This window comes from Lemur catta, chromosome 20 (assembly GCF_020740605.2).
Source record: "Lemur catta isolate mLemCat1 chromosome 20, mLemCat1.pri, whole genome shotgun sequence".
Classification (NCBI taxonomy): domain Eukaryota; kingdom Metazoa; phylum Chordata; class Mammalia; order Primates; family Lemuridae; genus Lemur; species Lemur catta.
In genome coordinates, this window is record NC_059147.1 from 22,674,802 (window position 1) to 22,689,194 (window position 14,393).

At 47.7% G+C, this 14,393-nt stretch overlaps 1 protein-coding gene across 1 annotated transcript in view; it reads left to right on the forward strand.

Moving 5' to 3' along the window:
- Window positions 1-274: 274 nt before the first annotated feature.
- SMPD3 (sphingomyelin phosphodiesterase 3) overlaps window positions 275-14,393 on the forward strand; it is a 77,398-nt gene continuing 63,279 nt past the window's right edge. Inside the window, 1 exon segment of the mRNA XM_045533416.1 lies at window positions 275-430. The gene's annotated coding sequence lies outside the window, so the exon portion shown is untranslated.

Here is a 14,393-nt window from a genome sequence, read left to right on the forward strand (position 1 = left end):
GCCCACGGCACGAGCCCACTCCTCGTCCTTAGTGGACTACAAGTTCCAGGAGGTCGTGCGAAAAGGCCGGCGGTCTCTGGGGGATGTGGTCTTGACAGAGAGCCCCAGGAACCAGAGGGCGTGGCCGCAAGGAGAGAGGACGGCGCTCCCAATGGGCAACCTCCTGGGCGGGGCCCGGGTCGCCATTGGCTTCGGCGGGGCGGGGGAGGCGGGGCGGAGGAATGAAGCGCGGAGCTGTTCGCCGCTCCAGGTGCTGAGTCCGAGGGAGGCTCCGGATGCGAGAGCGGCGCTCTCCGCTGCAGCTGCCGCCGCCGCCGTCGCAGCTTCAGCCGCCGCAAGAGCCGGAGCTGTGAGGAGCCGGGGCCGTGAGGAGCCGGGAGGAGCTGGGTGCGCTGCCGGGCGCTGACCGCCCTCCCGACCGCCGTCAGAGGTCGGTCCTGCTGAATTCGCTTTTGTTTTATTGGGGAGGGGCTGGACTGAGGCGCGAGGGGACCTGGGGAGTTGATGGTGGGACCTGTTCGCGCGGTTCTCTAGACCTTCTGTCCCGGAGAGCTGCTGACTGCCTCCAGGCCTCCCGTGGCCCGGCGCCTAAGGTCGGAGCACCTTGGATTCGTTTCTGCTTTGTAGTGGAGAGGGCTCCTGAGTGTGAGGGGCGAGGGCTGGGGGATCCCCCCGTCTCCCCTGGAAGAGCGTTCACGCTTGGAGCCGCCCTGCCCCGGTGCCCGAGGACGAGGCTGCTGGGTTATTGAGGATGGGAGGGGTGCTCTGGGATGAGAGTTCAGAGGCGGGGGAGACCCTTCCCCACAACACGTCGGCTGCTTGGGCTTACAAAGGGGTCTGGTGGTGATCGATGAGATCGCGGACTCCTCCCCTCGCTCAGACCCTCCTGGGGTCATTGAGGAAGGCTGTTCGGGGTGTAAGGAAGACCCTTCCCCATGCCTCCTCCTCCTGCAGCCCAGGATTCTGTCAAGAGGAGGATCGAGGATGTGGATGAGATGGAGGACTCTTATCTCTTCCACTTGGACCCTCCTAGGTTATCGGGGGAAGGGACTGGAATGTGAGGAGGAAAGGCTGGGAGACCCCTCCCCGCCCTGCTCGGAGTCACCCGTAAAGGAATCCTCCGCGCTCGGCCCGCGCCTAAGGTCGGCATGGCCTGGGTGTGGGAGGTGGTGCGGGGGGAAGTAAGAGGAGCTGCGGGACTCCTCTCCACCTCTCTCCACCCGGGCCTTATCGTCCAGGCCCTCTCTGCCTGGACCCAGACCCGGGGATCCGACTTGTGAGTCGAGACGACCCTCCCTGCCCCACCACGCCTTGGGGACCGCAGCGGGAGACCAGCCCCAGATGGGCATGGGCGGGGCGGGACGGGGCAGGTCCCCTCTCAAGCACCCAGGAGCTCCAGGCAGACGCCCCCCGCACCCGCAGATCCTCGGGTGCTGCTCCGCTCCGTGCAGGGCACGCCCCAAGTCGGGCACGGGGACCTGGGTCTGGGAGGCGCGGAGACTGTTCTGGGCGCGGGGCTTTCGCGCTTGGCACAGGCATCCGCGAGAGGACAAAGCGGCGGTCGCTGCACTGGCAGGCCTGCGCCGCGGGCTGGGCGGGGGGCGCGGCCAGGGGAAGGGGGGCTTCGGGCGCGGCGCGGGTAGCTTCCACGGAAACGTGCCAGGAGCAGGACGGGAGACAAAGCGCTGTTGCTCCTCACCGGCCAGCGCAAGCTGGGATGGAAAATCCCGGGGAAGCGGCAGCCGAGCTGGAGCCGGGCACTATTCCCCACACCCTTCTCTTTTCCTGAACCCTCTACCCTAAGGCTAACCCAGCACCCAGGGTTCCGTGTGCACTATGATGACCAGGACCCCTTCCGGGAGGATTCATAACCTGTGACCACGAGGACAGGGCACAGGCGGGGGCTCCACCTTGCGCACAAGGGGACTGGGGTTCAGGGGACGTGGGTGGGCCAGGGACTGGAGGGGCATCCTGACTGGATCTTCCCGCACCCCATCAGCCATACTAGGTCAAATTTGGTTCTGGGACAGGGATGTGTTTAAGTGTGTGAGGGTTTGCATGGGTGATGGTGTGGGTCAGAGTGTGGGTGTGAATGTGTGCTCTAGTGTTCATGTGTGTGCCATGGCTGTGTGTGTGTGTGAGAGAGAGAGCGCGCAACCATTTACTGCTGGGTAGGAGCACCAGGGTGTTGGGAGGAGCAGGGTAGTCACCCCTTCAACTCTCAAGCCACAATAATGCCCTAGGGTGGGAGTGGATGTCCTCAGGGTGGAGGCAGCTTCGGGCTGCCTTGCATTTAGCCTGCATACCTGGGTATGCAGTGTCTTGCCCTGCCCTGCCCTCAGAAACTGTATCCTGATATACTGGGGTGCTCTGAGGACCAGAATTCTGCCCCCTCCCCCACCAGCTGCCAAGTGAGGTTCAGGGGGGATCATCGACAGAATCATTTATGATGTGAGTCGAAGATTGTGTGGCAAGGCAACTTTTGTCACTTTGGCCTCCATGTCTGGAAGGGCCATGGGGCGAAGGTTGCTGGTCAGTCACAGACAGTGTCTCAGAAATACTAGTACACCCAGAGAGAGGACATGAGGGTAACCAAGATATCCTACAGGGTAATACCCCTAGAGGATGAGCACAGCCCTCCCAGAGCAGCCCACCCCCAGCAAGTGACTCCAGTTTTACAGCGCTTTTGTAGCAAAGGTGCTGTGTGAATTCGAGATAATCTCCACAGAGATCTTCTTCCCATGGGATGAGGGGCTAGACTGTGGCTAGCAGAACAACAGAAAGAGCAGGTACCAGACAGTGGAGCTATCATCCAGCCCAGCCTGCCTGGTCCAGTCCTCACAAGTATCCATTGACAGTATCCACAGCGACCTCTGCTGGGAGGAAGTTAAGCCAAGGTGCAATTTGGCAACTAACTCTCCCCCATGGTGTAGAGGCTCAGAGTAGGTGTGGGCATTGTTAGGTAAAACCACAAACCTTTCCATTTGGGGGTTCCCTGCCTACCTTCAGAGTCTTGAGTTGACATTCTTCTCTGAAATTCCTTTAAGCTAGTTCAAGCAGTGGAACTGCTGCTCTCCTTGCCCCTGTGGAAATGTTTAAAGAGGGCCTGAAGGCCTTTGTTCAAGTTTCTGTCCAGTTGAGAGTGGGCATCAGATCCATTTTTGAAGACAATGCATAGAAAACATTTATCAAGCTCAGGGAAGTTTAGGTATCTTTCTGGTCTCTCCCTCTGCTTCTACTATTCCCTTCCCCCCTTTTCCTATTCCATGTTTATCCTCTTCTCTTTCTCATTATTATATTAGTCAATAATATATTTTTCAAAGACCAGCCCTCTTTTCCTCAATAACAATGTGGACCAGAAAGTGCAGACATTGGGAGGCTATTACTAAAAGCAAAAAGCTGGCGAACACTGACTCTTCCTCTCCTAATGACAGGAGTGAGGGAGATGGACGAGACATACTGAGTCCTAAATGCCCACCTGGTGACATGTGTCTCTTCTTCTGGAGTTACTCTGAAGCGATTTCATGCAGTCACAAAATCTTTAGAGCTCTTCAAAGGAAAAAAGGTATTTAAATACCTGGTATTGTTCTTACTTTGGCATCCATGTGATTTGCATTGAACTACGTGACTCAGTATCATAAAGTAAAAATAGGACTTAATCTCTTCCTCGCCTGTTCGGAAGGTGACTGCATATGGTGTGTTGTGCTCTGCATTGGAGAGTGAAAAGCTAAATTACCACATAAATTGAACCACCTGCTTATTCTGATTAGAGAATGGTGCTTAACATCACCTACAGGCAATGACATTATTTTATGTTTCTTTTAATTCATACCTGAATCTTTGTCTTGTAAAACATTTCCTCATGTTCATCCATTATTACTTTTACTTGAAATTAATCAAGAATGTTTAACCCTTGTACTGAAGCCAAACAAATTAAATATCAGCAGATACAGGAAGATGTGGGTGGTGTTTCTGTTCTTTTTGGGCTTAAAAAAAATTCTTGGAGTTCATAGGAAAGAAGAAAAGGGCCCTAAGATTCAGTAAATCTTGTGGGTGGAGTTACAGCTTTCTGAGGAGAGGCTCCTTAGAAATTTCCAGGAGGGCTGTTCATGTTGAAGACTCTGAACATGCATGCAAGTGGCAACATGGAGTGAGACTGCAACCCCTGGGATTCCTAAGTCCCTGCACTATTGCAGCCTTTCTGGGAAATTTTCCCAAGTCCCTCCTGCTTCCTCAGGCAGCCAACTGAGTCGCCAAGGAGTGGAGCTGTCCAAGGTTCTAGAGCACTGGCCTCTAGGAATTTAGGGCATGGAGCAGAAGCAAGAGCTGAGGGCCACCGCCTCTGTGAGAGTTTCCCCAAAGCTGATCACAGAACAGAACAAGAGGAAAAGAGCTGCGGAGGCAATCCCATTTAAAGAATTAGGAGCTAATAATAAGAGGAAAAATTTCTTGAGTCAGGCTCTTCACATGCAAGAATGTATTTAATCTTCACAGTCCTATGAGGTAGGTGGCGGTGTTATTCCCACTTTCAAGATGAGGAAACAAAGCTTTGAGAGGAAAAGGGATTTCCCAAGGTGAAACAGAAAGGGCAGAGTTTAGGTTCCATCCTTCAACTCCAGAACCTCCTCCTCATCACTATTCTTTCCCTATTGCTATTATCGAAACAAAATCGAAGCATTGGACTGTCCTATATAAGGTTCTAGTATTCTAGAGGCATTTGGGACCAACTAGGATTCAGACACAAATCACAAAGTGTTTTCAAGCTCAGCAAGGATAGTGCCACCCACTTTACATCTTATCCTGGCAAAAGGTTTGTTACCTGAACTTGGGTTACTAAAGAAGGAAGAGGGCAGTGTAATGATCCTCATAACCAGGAACCCAGGGTTTTTCTTTCCAGAGTGGAAAATCTTCACAGAAAGCCAAGCCTGGATGGCAGCAAATTATTGTTGTTGCTTTTCCCCCCCTTTTTAAGAAAGGAAGAAAATAAATGCCCTATGAGGAGACTGTTATTATTTGACAAAGAGTACACATAGAGCTAAAGAAATAGGGCTTATCATTATTTTTCTAGCATCCTGTTTCAAAACTGAAGACATCTGGATATTGTTAAGAGATTCCCTCTACCTATTCCCTTTCTCAGATTTTCACAGCAAAACCTCTAATGCTTAACAGTTTCGCTGTTGTGGGCCTTAGCCTATCAGGGAAGGATCACATTCCTATCCTTATGTCATCCCAGCCAAAGCTCTACCTTCATATGTGGCTGCAAGACTCCTGAGGGTGGACAGGTTTGGGGCTTGGTGGACTTCAGACCACATGTCCTCTGGTCCTCCTAAGATGGCAGTTCCATCTGCCCCAATCTTGCCCCACACACAGGGGCCTGTGCCTGAGAATTCTCCACTCAGTAACTATAGGTTTGGGTATCTAAAGGGGTTAGAGAGGAATAGACTTGTCCTTTTTCTCCTCTCCCTGGGCCTCAGTCTGCACAACACCCAGATAGGCAGGCTTTTAAGAAAATGCCTCACATTGGGCTGGGTCTCCATTCCGTTTTCAGTGATTCCCTCCCCTTCCAGGCTGCGGCTTTGCAGAACTCTGACTAAAGGAGCAAAGGCTGCTATTGCATTTCCCGAGGGCACTTGCAGGCCAAGGACCCGGTTCCCCATCTGGGTCTGCTCTGACTCATATGACTGCAGACAGATTTGATTGTTTTCTTATTTAGAGTCATTAATTAACTCTCCTCGGCATCAGAACAGCATGTAATAGGAGGGAGGACATTTGTGAGGGTCTCTATGCAGCCATGCCCAGAGCTGAGTACCATCTCCTTTGCTAATAGGATCAGGAAATGGTTTTAATCCTGGCTACAACTCTTCAAAAAGCTTAGATTGTCAACATTTTAGTCCAATATGAGAAAGGAAACAAAATTAATTGCTAAGGCTGCTATAGTTATTCTGGCAAAAAAATAGGAGGCCCAGGGATCCCTCAAAGGAAGACTGGATTTTCAGTCATTCAACATTTCTTTTGCCTGCAATGTGCAGAGTTGGGCATGAGACACAGCCCCAAGGTGGGATAAGTCCTGACATACAGAAATGGAAGGAATGAGGAAACATGTAAAAACCCTAAAAAGGGTGTGTGCTATAAACAGAGTTTTAGAAATGGAAGAAAGCTTAATAATCATAATCCATGATGTCTCTTGTGAGATGAGGAAAGAGGACGAGGGAAGTTGAGGGTTGCTTTGGCCACAGTCCTGGTTAGCAGCAATGATGGGGCTTAGAACCCATGTTCTATAATGCCTAACGCATGTTCTTTCCACTGTCCTAAATGGTTGCTCTGTTCATTAAATTATCTAAAGGGCATATTGCCATTAACATAGCCTTCTTTGATCCAATCCCAACACAAACCCAAATTTAAAATTGAAGTAGAAACAATTAGATAAAATAGGACAAGTAGGCCAGGTGTGGTGGCTCACGCCTGTAATCCTAGCATTCTGGGAGGCCGAGGTGGGCGGACTGTTTGAGCTCAGGAGTTCGAGACCAGCCTGAGCAAGAGTGAGACCCCGTCTCTACTAAAAAAATAGAAAGAAATTAGCTGGACAACTAAAAATATATATATAAAAAATTAGCCGGGCATGGTGGCACATGCCTGTAGTCCCAGCTACTTGGGAGGCTGAGGCAGGAGGATCGCTTAAGCCCAGGAGTTTGAGGTTGCTGTGAGCTAGGCTGACGCCACGGCACTCACTCTAGTCTGGGCAACAGAGCGAGACTCAGTCTCAAAGAAAAAAAAATAGACAAGTAGAATGTCCATCTATATCTGTGTTGTCAAATATGGTAGCTACTGGCCACATGTGACCACTGAACATTTGAAATGTGGCTAGTCCCAATTGAGATCTGCTGTAAGTATAAAACATACACCAGATTTCAAAAAATTAGTATGAAAAAAGAATGTAAAATATCTCAATGATAATATTGACTACAGTCTGAAATAATATTTTGGATATATTGAGTTAAAATACGTTATTAAAATTAATTATACTTATTTCTTTCTATTTTTTTAATGTGGCCACTAGAAAATTTATAACTGTATATGTGGCTTGCATTTATAACTCACATTATATTCCTACTGGACAGTGTTGTTCTAGAGTGTTTCCATTTAGGGGGACATTTTGTTTACAAACTGAGGCATTTAGCAAAGTAGGTCTGTAATCAATTAACCTGGGATTGCATCCTGGCTCTGCCATTTGGGCCATGTGACTTTGAGCAAGTTGTGATTCTGTTTCTGCCCCTGCAAAATGGGAATGATAATAGAGCCTGCCTCCTAGGTAAAGAGCTAAATCACTTAGAACAGTGACTGGTCCAGAGTGAGTGTTCACTTAATGTTAACTATTGTTATCAATGGAGGAGGGTTATACAATTTTATAAGACGGGGCAACAAGGCAGGAGAACAGACAACTTTCAGAGAAATCAAGCAAAAAGATTACTAGTTAAAACATGATTGAAAACACTTGCTAAGTACAAACAGTAGTAACCATGATGTGGCCCCTATTTTCAGGCAGATAATGATGTTGAGGAAAGATATCAAGCCATTTGCATAGCATACAATAAACAAATTAGCTAACTGCATTATGCACAGGTCTTGACTGCTGCTAATGGGTTGAGGAAGAGGATGATTAGAGGATACTTGTGCCAGATAACTCAAAACCTCTAAGTCTCTTAGACTCCAAGATTCCTCAGGGGAATGAGAGCCTTGTGCTCTGGGAGAAAGATTCTGGACAGGAATCAGACATACCCAAGGTCAAAGCCACTTATTGGCCTCGGTCAAGACACTGAGTCTCAGTTTCCTCTTCTGTAAAATGGAGATAGTACCAACTCTCACAGCTTGCAGTGAAGATTAAATTAGATATTGAAAATAAAATATCTGGTAAATAGTAGGCACTCAACAAATAGTAGTTATGACTAAATGGGATTTCAGGTGTTTCTTAATAGAGAACTCCCTGTTCTTTAATAGAGAATTTGCTGTTCAGAATCTTCAGAGCCTTTCCTATAATTCCTCGCTTCATTCCCCATCTTCACTCAGTCCCTGAAGGGGTTGAAAGGACAGTTTCACCTGATTAAGTGTGTCTACACCAAAATGGAGGGTCTTGGTAGCTTTGGGCACACTATACAATCTTGCATGTTCTTTCCTGCCCAATGAACACACGTGAGGTTCTTTCCCTGAGATAATGAGGCAAGCAGCAAAATGGGCATTGTTCTCCATTATGTTTACCCTCAAGTTATGCCCTTGTGTTTAGAGAACTTTACGTGCAGCTTTGCTTAAAAAGAAGTGGCCTAAATCTAGAAGCCGAGCCCAGGACCATGTTCTCCTGCCTCCCAGGGCAGGCCCAGCTCTGAGGGGCACATTGTTGCTGTCCTTGACCATCTCCTCCTGTTCCAAAAGTTTGCCTTCTGAAAGAAGAAGACCAAGGGAAAAAAAAAAAAAATATATATATATATTTTTTTTTTCCTCTCTCTATATATAAAATATTAAGCTCAGTGAAGTCTTATGTTAACAGAACATGCTGAACTATAGAGAAAACAGATTAGTCTTACAGGAGAGAAACTCAGATTTCCTGGCTCAGAGTGTGGTGGGGGGACTGAGGTGGGGAAGAGTCTGGAGGTAGGCTCCCCCCTGGTTCTGTTGACAGGCCCCTGACTTTTAGGAACCAAGTACCAGTGCTGAGTTCTTTTGGCATAGTCTGGCCTTGAGATGCACGTTTTCTCACTCATTCATTCTTTTATTCCTTCAATAAATGCTGACCAGTGTATAGCTGGGTTGGGTTGTTTTGAGAATCCTTGCTGGGAGGAGCCAGGGGTTGGCTGGGAAGCAGAGAGATCCCACGAGAGAACTGGACCAAGGAACAAGGGCCGAGGGAACTATAGGAGGTGGGTTGGCTATGGGAGAGGCAAAACTGTGGATCCCAACCAGACAGACTTGAGTTTGAATCAATCTCATTTTCATCACCAAATGTCTGGCCTTGGGCAAGTGCTTTAACCTTTCTGAGCCTCATTTTCTTCATCTGGGGCAATAAAACCAACTTCTCTTGGTCTGTCATGGTAATTACATGGCAACGTATAAGACAATGCTTAGGGATAATATTAACCCTCCTTTATTGAGTGCTTACAGTGGGTCAGGCATTGTGCTCAGCAATTTATATGTGTATATGAGCACCATTCTTATCCCTATTTTATAGCTGAGGAAAGCAATTTTCAGGGACTTTAGGTAACTTGCCTGAGGTCACATAGACAGTAAAAGGACCAGGACCCCAACCCAGGCAGTCTGACTGCAGAGGCTGTTCTTAACCACTGTGATCACTGCCTTTCTAGTCCAAAGTCAGCAGGAACCCAATAACCATTATTTTGAAGGATGAAGAGGTGATTTGTGGTTCAGCTTGTGGAGAGGTCTTCTGCCTGTTCTTTAAATGTGGGTACAACATTGGAGGGGCTTTGAGGGGTGCGTGGAGTAGGGAAGGAAGGCAGGAAAAAGCTGTGATAAAACGAACAGAGGTAGGAATGCCACTGGCATGTGCTGGGGTTACTGAAATGGAGGAGAGTTGCTATAGGAAATGGATGTTTGGAAAGCCTTGAATGTCAGGCTAAGAAGTGTTAGAGTGACAAAAATGTTCATAGGCAAAGAAAGGGATGTGGAATTTGAAACCATGAATTTGGGGCATCTCACTGAATTGGGGCATTATGTTGCAGTGTTGAGTGTGCTCACCAAGCATCTCAAAGCCAGAGCCTGTGGAGGGCGTGGCCAGATAGCACCAGGGTCCAGCATTCCTGCCAGTACTCTTTACTTTTCAAAGAATTTGCATGCCCTTTTCTCTCATTTGGACTTCACAAAAGCCCTAGGTAGAAGAAGGGTGGCAGGTCTGCTACAAGGATTGCTGCCTGTGTCAAGTGGCAGGCAGCAAAGACTGCCGGGAAGTGCAGATGCCAAGCACAGCTACAGTGCCCACACCCAGGCAAAAGCTTAGGAGAGGTCTTCTTGGTGAGGGAGGAGGCAGAAGATTTGCTCCCTGGGCTGAGACCTTATCCCTGTGCTCTGGGAGGCAGACAGTATTATCCTTTGGTTCATGATTCCCCAGTGACACCACTGAGTGGCTGCCTCCCAGGGTGGCTGCTGTGAGGGCGTGAGTCAAGGTTATTGCAAATGCCATAGCCCTTTCTGCATGTAGCACCCGGCAGTCAGTGGCCCCCTCCCATGCAGAGAGCTTGGGAGATTTTTTTGGACTTGCCATATTGAATTCATTCTGTTTATTTCTCTGTAGGCTGCAGGGGCTGAAAACCAAATCCCATCCTCCTCAGGCTGGTTAGAAGGAAAATCTATCTTTTCTAATGGCTGCAGTCTACACCAGATTTCTCTCCATGGCTACGCTTGTAATGACAATGGAAAACAAAGGCAGGAAGGGAGAGGGGCATGAACACAGCACTTCTTCCAAGAGGCACCTGCAATTCTGTGGAGGACGCAAGGCAGTGGGGAGGCAACTTTCACAGCTATGAGAGAGTCCCTTGATGAGTAAAAGGGTTTTGATGTGCAAAATGATAAAAGAAGATGAAAGAGATCATGGTGCCTCACTGTGTTTTCTTTGAAGAGTCATGCTAGCTAGCATTCCAGATGCTCTCCAGAGTTTTGGAAGGATGAATATAAAGGTGGGCAAGGCCTCGAAGGTTTTGACAAGCTGTCCCGGGATAAGTCGCTAGTGATTGTAAATGTATCACTAATGAGAAATGACAAACACTTGATATGGAATGTTAAGGGCTCATCTGGCCATTGACCCCAGGAACAATGCGTGTCAACACACGCTGAATTAAACAGGGTTGAATGCTGACTTCTGAAGAATAAAGTCAAGTTAGGAATAAGTCAGAATAACAGTTCATATTCAGTCAGAATAACATATTCAGTCAGAATAACATATTCAGTCAGAATAACAATAATAAAGGCACCAAAATTTGAAATGGTTTGGCATCAGAAAGCAGGGCAGTGTGGTTACTTCAGAGCTGCTTCATGAGCCAGGCCTCTTTTACCTGATTGTTCTGACCCCAAGGCTCTGACATACCAATTCTTTGACATTTCTGTGATGAGCCCCCAGCACAGGGCCTGGCATGCAGGAGGTGTTCAGCCAGTGTTCACAGCTTGCTCACACACCTGGCTCCCACTCCGTGGTAAGCCCTGTGCCAAGCAGTGGAGAGATGGAAATGAATGAGACATAGTCCCTGTCCTCAGGGAATTAGTCAATTCTAAATTAGAACAAGGTGTGCAGTGTAGGAAATGTGCAAATGAATGTGGCCACCTCATGATATTCCCTTCTAGGTGCTTCCTGATGCCTCTGGAATAACATAACCCAACGGGTGAGGCAAATGGGGATTTTATAAATGCTGCCAACCTTATCTCACATCTGAGGTCTGAGCAGGCCCAGCTGTGGAACCCGGTATAGCAGAGTAAAGGCAAAGGAGGCCAAGGCTGATGTATTGGGGAAGCTTGTTGCATGCGGTGAAAATGGTTTTCCCTTTATATGCTTTATTTGAAAGATGGGCTCTTGAGACCATTTGCCTGCAATTAGAGCACGCTGCCACAAGGGGCGCCATGAAGCAGTGTGGTCTAAGCAGCCATGCTTCCCACAGGCATGGTACACTGAGCAAAGTAGTTTTTCAGTCATTAACCTTCAAAAGAACACAATTTTAAATTAATCGATCATAAAGGAATTGCACACTTAATAGGGCCAAGCCATGGTAACATATATATATGTGTGTGTGTGTGTGTATATATATATATATATATATATATATATATATATAGTGAGTGGAGAGCTGTGAATTCATCAACATTCTTGTAACAAAATCTACTGTGTGCCTACTATGTACAAAGAAAAGCACAAAGTCCCTGCCCTTAGGTACTCAGCCCTCCAAGGAAGACAGACAGAGACAGATAATTACAGTGCACCAAGATACGTGGTATAATGCAGGGAGTAGCAGAGAGCACTAGGAACATAGAGGAGTGACTAATTCTGCCAGAGGGAAAACACACACACACACATACACACACACACACAGAGTCTTGTGTGTTGGGTCCAAACGTTAACCTCTGAATCAGAGGATTTACACCAACACACACAGAAGGGGGAAAGCCACTGTGTTAGAGTACTTTGAGACACTGTAAGGAATTCAGATTGGTCTGTTGAGTGACTGGACATATAACTTATGTCTCTAGACCTCAGTCTCCTAATCTGGTGCTCTGCGGGGCTTGGCGGTGGCCATCTTGACCATGTTAGCTGGAGCATCATGAAAGTTAGAGCTATGACATTGATCTCCAGTGACCAGCCCTGGCCTTGTCCCCACCACAAGGCCTCTTTGGCACCTGTTTGGACCCTGGTGACGCTACCTCTTGATCATGACTGAAATGTTCCAAGGGATCACAGAGGATCAGCTATGAGTCTGGTCCCAGAGGAACTTGGTGTTTGTGAGATGTCCGCCTTTGCTGTCCAGTGGAAATGGTTTAGCTCTCCCGAGGAGCTGTTTGGTTTTAGCACTCTCCCCGGGCACCAGGCTGGCCCAACCATAGCGCTGACCACTGCACACACTGCCCTGCCTCCTCCTCACCAGCAGGTCTTCTGACCTGTGGCCTGTCCCTGAGGCTACTCTCGGGAAAGTCTTGGCCCAGTCGAGCAGAGGACTGCTGGCAGCAGGCCAGTACCACCCCTGCCTCTCAGGCCCCTCAGAAGACAGGGCCCTACCTGGCCTGTATCTCTCTGGAGACCTCCTTGGGCCCTGGCAGGCTGTCTCCCCCCACCCCCCAAGGAAGCCCCCACCCTGCCCTTCCTAGGCCCCAGCCCTTCCCAGAATTGGCAGCTTTGTGTTAGAGGATACAAAGGAGCAACCATCTTGAATAAATGAAAAAAATACTAGAGTCTTTAAATTTAAACAAACCATTTAAAGCTGCTAATTGCCCTGTAGAGAGTTTTAATAGACTATATATTAGAGCAATACCTGGTTAAGAGAGTAGACAAATGGAAGCACTGAAAAAGCCCTCACTGAAAGTCCATTTACAAGTCTTAAAACAGGTCTTCGAAAACAATCCGTGTGCCCAGGAAATTTCACACTTTAGAGTAATAGACCCCGAGCCACCTGTCCAGGTCAGAGCTAACTCAGGTCCTCTACCCTCCATGCCCCCTCTCTCTGCAGAGAGCTCATCCCTGCCCGCTAGGACCAGATCTATCAGGCTGCCTGGTGGTGACAACACTTCCTGCCTTGCCCACCACTACCACTACCACCACCTCCACCAAACACACGCACCCTCCCACCAGGGCCTGGATGGTCTCTTCATCTTGCAGGAAGCACTAGGGCACATCCCAGGAGTGGCCTGCCAGCTCTCCTGCTCCAGGCAGGCAGGACTCCCTTCCTGCAGTTAGCAAAGAAAAATCAACACAGGGCCTTTAGAAACCATTCTGCAGAGGATATCTCCACCAAAGGAGATGAGGACAGGCTGAGATAAGCAGAGCTACTTAGAAACCCAACAAAGACAAATTAAAACATTCATTGGAGGCAATAGAATGCAGATCAGTGGAGTGAGAAACAAGATGTCTCCCTTCCAAGTCACTGCAGAAAAGAAATCACGGGCTATGGCTCAAAAGTCAGAAAAGAAAGGAAATGCAGAAAACATAAAACAAGATGACAGGAGGCCACCCGGAATGGTTATGACAATAAACGTAAGCACTGACATTCCCTTGTTAGATGACAAAGGTTCCCAGATTAAATTAATACAAGAGACCCAAAATTAAATGGCTCCTAGGTAGGCAAAGCTATCGCAGGTAAATGCAAACAAAAGAAAAAGCGTGAGTGGCTATATCAGACAAAGCCCAATTTAAGGCAATAAGCGTCAAGCGAGATAAAAAGGGTAATTTTATATTCATAGGAGCAATTGTGAATGCATAACTGTTCTGAACATTTGTACACTCAGTACTTTAGCATGGAAATACAGGAGGCAAAATCCGTTACCATTAGAAATACAAGAAGAATCTGGCCAAATGACAGTTCTGGGCATAAATTTACATACTACTTTCAGTCTCTGATGTCAAGTAGCCAAAGCATATACAACAGAAAGGACTAATAGACTGAAGATTGAATTAAAAGGTGGGTACTAAATGTTGTGCTGGTCTGAATGATGTTTGCCATGTTTTAAAAGCCGTAAATTGATGCTTGTGCTATAAATGTTAAATTTAGTACACATTTATATATACGGTATAATTATAATTGCATTTTTAAACCCCTAAACCACTGAAAAGCCACGGAAGAAAATATACCAAAATGTTAACATTTGGTGTGTTTAGAAAGGTTGAAATTTAGGTCTTTAAAATTTTTCTTTCCACATTT